Genomic DNA, 6,758 nt, shown 5'->3' on the forward strand with positions numbered 1-6,758 from the left:
CAAATATGACGGACACCTCCAGCAACACAGTGTAGGGCACTCTAGACTGTGCACATTTTACAATATTGTGTGTTTTGTGGTTGTCTGACGCAAATGAAGATAGTGACACGTAGACAAGGCTTTCACCTTTGTACCTAAAGAGAATCTGAAGGGTTCAGGTATAGGAAATATGGAGACTGGAATAGATAAGCTAGAAATATTTGCCATAATTAGACAATAATAACTGTGCACCATCTATTTTGAGGTCATTGTGTGAAATCGGAGGGTTTTGTTTTGGGCTGAGGTATTTTTCCGAGAGAGCGGTAGCTTCTGAGGAAAAATACAGAGGCCTAAAACAAAACCCGACAATTTCACACACTGAACTCAAAATAGATGGTGCAAAGTTATTATTGTCATTCATTATTGTCGTATCTGATATTCTGAACAATCCAAAATGGCATATGTTATTGTATGTATGCTGTTAAATATAACTATTATTATTACCTACCTGGTGAAGTTGACATTAGCGCCGACAACAAGAGCTACCAATCACAGAAGCACAACAGCATCACATGGGCGTTGCCGTAACGCTTAGTGTATACACACATGTGGGCGCAGAAGTCATTGTAGCGTGTATCACCGTGTTCCAGGAGTCATTGCCTAAGTCAGCACACTATAAATCACTGCGCCTTTTTAAAATTATTAATGACCACAAAAAAATGGCGGTCAGGCAATAAAACTCTTTTGATTGGGTCGCCCTTGCTGCGTATATTAATGAGGTTATGAATCTTTTTTAATAATATTTATACAGAAGTTTTGCCAAAACACATCAATATAGATTGTGCCACAATTGAACTTCTATTTCCAGGCTCAAAATATACCCTCTAGGGAAAGTAATTATAATATGACGTCCCCCTCCCACACACAAATACACACATTATATACAGTCACAAATTGTGGTACAAACTACTGAAGTATGCAAGTGCAGACGGTATATATTCATAGTATATTGGACATACCATGGAAATTTTCTGCCAATTTTTGTGTTAATGTATGGTCAATTGTAACCAAAAAATATTTTCATTTTTTTAGCTCAGAGCTGATTTTACCATCTTTATTTCAAAGTACATCAAATTCAACTTCACCATGATTCCAAATCCAAACATTGACTTTTCTTGGCTTTGTCCTAGTATTCTAATTATGCTTGCTTGGATCCCTTATTTCCCTTTTACAATGTTTTCTTGTACTAACCAATTGAAGACATAGAGGGTCAGTAAGTTCCCCCTAAGACTTTTTTTTATGAAATTAAAAATATGGTTAAAAATATCAGTAGCCTATCTTGTTTTATAGACTAAACTTTTTTTATCTGCACAACACTATTTGACATTGTCAAGTGGAACCAATAACTTTAATACTTAATAAATTTAATCAACAATTTTTTATTTAAAAAGTCTTGGGGAACTCTATGTAAGACTCAAATACATATGTATTGTGTTTGTGGTCCACTGCTTATGATAAGGGAATGTGGATGGTCTGCAGTTGTAGGTTTGAGAATGCTCTTTTGCACTTACACACACCACAAACAAACACCCCACACATCCAACATACGCTGGCGAAGTGATGTAATAATCAGATTATATAACTTCCATAGCAATAGGTGAAAACAATTTTTGAATATACCGTACTATAGTAGTTAATCCGATTATTACATCCCTTCGCCAGCGTATACCAACCAGGGATGGATACGTAGTTATTGATAGGTAAACAAACCCACACAAAACTGTAATCTGGAACTAACAAATACAGGCTGTATCAAAATAATTGGTACCCATCAGTTTCCGGTGATAATGAACATGACTGCCATATAAAAATGTGACATGGTCTGCATAATCTGTTGATTAATGACAGGAACAGTCATAAACTATAAATTATGTTCATTTCAAGAAGACATGTTGAATAAGGAAGAAGCAGGCTTTTCAATAACCATCAAAGCTGATGGGTACCAATCATTTTGATACAGTCTGTATATTCATTACGTAAAAGCATCAGAAAGGTCAGAAGTTATCCATTTTGTAAACAAATGGTATCATCTATTTTAATACAAGCTGAGATTATCCCGAATCTATTGTATATGTCATACTCTATATGTAGAAGTGGGGATTTCCCACTCACATGTGTGCAGTGAAACCTTTTCACCATAGTATAGACATTATTTTTTGTGCTTAGTTTTTTGCCTGGAAAACAAATTGCTTGATATTTGTATAGTGCATTTCTCGAATATCGGACATAGATTATAGTCAAACTTATTCATAGGTATGGAAGTCTTAAGAACAAAATCCTATATCAGAATATACTTTGCACAGTACATGTACAGGCCATTTGGCTTCCTTGTACACATGACATCTGTAGCGCACGATGTGGCGAAAGTGTCTGCGCCCGTCAGATGCAAATGGACTCTTAGGCTGCGATCACATAGAAGTACAAAGTATACGGTATTCGCTATATGCTCATTCGATCAGGCTGAGTTCACATAGTATACTCGTATGTGAACTCAGCCTGATCGAATGAGCGTATACAGTATACTGCTATGTGATCGCAGCCTTAGGAAAATGAAAAATTGTGATATTGGAAAATGGTGGTATTCAGATGTCAAATAGGATTTTGGAATTTCAGATGGCTTTTTACTTGCAATTCATCATGAAGGTACATGATGGCCACAAAACACATTCAACACCAAAGTGAAAGTATTCTTTCAATTGATCACACATTTATTTTGTTTATACATCAGCAGAATCTACAATTTATATGTTATGAAATAAATTGCTTATTTACCATACACTGATTTACAAACATTTCACTATACTGCTCTCTATGCTACCATAAAGAGGGTGCCAAAGAATTAAGGTACCACTGCAGTTACATTCATCCCCTGTATACTAAACAAAGACAGATATGTCATAATTGGAACCAGCAGCCAATAATGACACAACGATCTAAAAATCCAAGGAAATTGCAGTTTGCTCTATTGCATGCCCTATTGATTTGTATATACACAAAGCGTTCTCGAGCAAGAGTACTAGCGAATTGCTTTCCATTGATTAGCATGTTAAAACTAGTGTCATGCTTTCATTGATTAGAACACAAAAGTGCAACTTTTGATTTTGTTTCTTCCTTGGGTCACTGTTTCTTTAATTTTCAACAAATGAGGTCTTAAATCTGAACTAAAGATAAAGAGTAGAAGTATTGGCTGCTTGTTTAAATTTTGACATATTAGTCTCTGTTTAGGATATACAGGGGTGAACATAACTGGTACCTTAATTCTTTTGCACACTGTAGTTCAAAGCAAACTGTAGCTATTATGTATGGTAATATACAGGCCATATCAGGTTCACGCAATCATGTATATTGTATAACCATTTTTGCTTGGATAAACATGAAAACTGGCCTAGATATTTGCAGAATATAAATAACAGTGTGAAATCAACAAAAGGTTTCTTTTTATAAAGAAAGAAAGAAATACATAATTGTATTATGTACTTTTATCAAATAAAATTGATTTCAACTAATAAAAGTATGAGTGCAAAAAGTTCAGTTGTATAAAATTCTACAAATTCAATAAAAAATAGAAAAAATATATCAAATATTTGAACACTTGTTAGTGTTACACAATGAGTGCAAAATGTAACTTGAGAAACTTCCAAAAATGCTACAATTTTGATGGAACAAGCATGCATATGAAGTATCAGAAACAAAGGTTGCATACATTTAACTGAAACCGCAATGCATGGAAAGTTTTATTCTCTAACCAAAATTAAGTACGGTAATTGGCAAACAGCAATGCAAGTAACACACTAGTCCCAATATTGGCACCTTTCATATGTAAATGTTGATGACATGCAATTGGCTAATTCAAATTGGGTGTCGAATCAAAGTGACCTATTCTTATCCATTCTTGGAGCAATTTGGGGTTGCAGTAATTATGAGCCCTGGGGAGGATAAAATGGGGGGGCGAGGCAAGAATGTGTTAGTGTTAACATTCAAATGTGCACACTTTCCTGCTTGCTGCACTCACATCACTGATCTAGACCATTTAACGTTTGCAAAACTTTGGCATGTGCAAAGGATGTGGGGGGGGGCAAGGATTTTTGGCAGGCCAAGAGGGGTGGGGGCAAGGAATTTAGCATGTTGTTTGGAAATTTTACCCCACCCACATGTGGGAGGGCTCATAATTTAATTGTGCACTGTTTCTTCCACCCCGGGCTTCCAAGTTCCACCACCTTTGACAAACAACTGTATAATTGCACTTCAACCATTTTTCATGTTTTGTTTTGTTTTTACTCTAAATCTTTGATGAAAAATATAACTTCAGACCACTTTGAACTTTACGTCCTAATACAAAACAACAAATATAATCCTTAAGGATCAATGATGTACTTTCCAAACTTTCTGCACATGTCCAGCATGTTGTATTCCATCATATTATTTTACATGGGAATTCATTTTATGTACCAGAGATAAACTGTACTGTATATGTACAGTTGTACATTCATTATGTAATTAAGTACATATGTTTCAAATCTTCATAATCACTTCAAAGAATATGAATCCTACTAAGGACCAAACTTCCGGCATGTCCAGCATGTTGTATTGCATCAGATTCCATGTAATTGTTTTATATAGGATATTCATTGATGATCAAATGTATTTATCAACATTCATTATGTAATCTTAGAACAGTATTTATCAATCAAATCTTTATAGTCGTCTCAAGAATGTTACATCATAGCTTAAACATTTTGGACTTAGACATGTCCCTAGGGGTAAAATTCAGCCTATTAAAAGAAAATGTGGACATATCCAAAATTATACCTAAAAGTTGGTATGAAATACAAAATGTAAATTTTCATGCAGTGTACCTGGGTTGGTACCATCAGGTGACACAACTGTGGGAGTGCCACTGTTTGCTGGGCATTTGCAAAATAGTTGCAAGAATATAGTTGCAAGAATATATATTTCCAAAATAGACTGATTTGGTGTCTGCAATATTACAGGAGGGTTGCTTCACACAGCTCATTTAATCTGATGCCCACATCAGGTCCAGAGCACTTGCAGAAATGTGAGCTTAATCAGCAAAACCTCAATTGTTTTGTGAACTATACAAAATTGGATACTGTAATAAATCCACCTTCATGTCCACAGCAATAATCTATTTTTACAGTACAAGAACATATATTTTGGTGCATGTCTGTTTATTTCTTAGCTTGAACTAGAATACTCTAGAGTACAGTGACCAGCACTGAATACTCTCTCTGTAACATCAACAATACATAAACTATACACTTTGTGTTTAAAATCACTACATATCATGTAACATTATGCACTTATATAAATAATATTTCATAAGACAGCTGAATAAATTGCCTGGAAATGAAGTGATTAATTTTTATCAAAGACATTTTTTCTTTGGATCACATGAATTGAAGATGAAAAATATACTCTATTTTATAGTTTTGTCTCTTGTTTGATTATATCCAAAATTCAAAACAAATCCATATTAGCAATAAATGACATGATTCACCCTTGAGAAGTGGCTGATCAAATTTTGAAGAAATTGGATTCTTCCCGTTGAAATCCCTAAATCTCCCAAAAAGAGTGAGAATTCCAAATGGGGTTACTTGAATGGTTGATTCCATTTAAAATCTATGCTCCCTGTGTGGAAGATTAAGGTCATATCTTCCATAGGGGGTATATTGATTTCAATTGAAATAGCCCACTAAAGCATATCCTTACCCGGTCTATGACCCTTCGTATTCAACATCCATAAAATGAACATCAGCAATTATTGCAAAAAGTATATCAAATCTTGAGAAAAAAATCAAAAGGTAGGAAAAAATACAGCTGCACATGACTACTTAGATACATAGGAGATATACAATTACAACAATACTTCTGAGTTTTATTTAAATGAATATATTAAGTATAAACCAATATGATTATATAATGGCTGTATTCTGTGTAATGTACATGTTATAAACATAGATAAAATATATTACATTGCCTCTGAATGAGGTAACACTGTTTCAAATAATTGCATTTCTAAGGCATAAAAAATATAGTGTGAAAATGTTGTGCTACCATCTTTGTCTTTGTTCAACACTAAATAAAGAGATAAAAAACTGCATGTTTAAGAAAAAAAGCCAAATGTAGTAACATTTTCTAGGGCATTATACTTTGTTGTTTTTATTTATAACATCATACCAATTTTGACAAGTATATTTTTGGTTATTGCAGGTCTTGATTAGTGACCTCACTTTTCCAACCGTACTACAATATACTGTTTTTCTTTGGGAGCTGTTTTTTATATTGAATGGTTTTGACTCTTCTTGATCTTCTTCATATTAAAGTATATATAATTTTATACTGCACACTAGCCTTGTTGAATATAATACAAGGTATACGGTCACAGGCCACTATAGCGGACATTTTCAATTGAATGAACACAGCCTAACATAGTGTGACAATTTTTTACGTACACTCCATAATGTACGTCAGCGTGTGCGAATGTGCATGCGTAACGTGGAAGTGAATCCAACCATGCCAACGCACTTGTGATTGGTTGGTATTGTGTCCATGGTCATGCGTTCGCGTTGTAGTTTTAAATACGCGATATACGATAAATGTTGGACCGAATACAGTTGTTGAAAGCTGTGTTCATTCAATTGAAATTCCTAGTATAGGTGGTTTCATCAGAGGTGCAAAATTTTTTTTTCTTACCCCCC

The sequence above is a fragment of the Amphiura filiformis genome, chromosome 4, assembly GCF_039555335.1.
Source record: "Amphiura filiformis chromosome 4, Afil_fr2py, whole genome shotgun sequence".
In the NCBI taxonomy this organism is placed as follows: Eukaryota; Metazoa; Echinodermata; class Ophiuroidea; order Amphilepidida; family Amphiuridae; genus Amphiura; species Amphiura filiformis.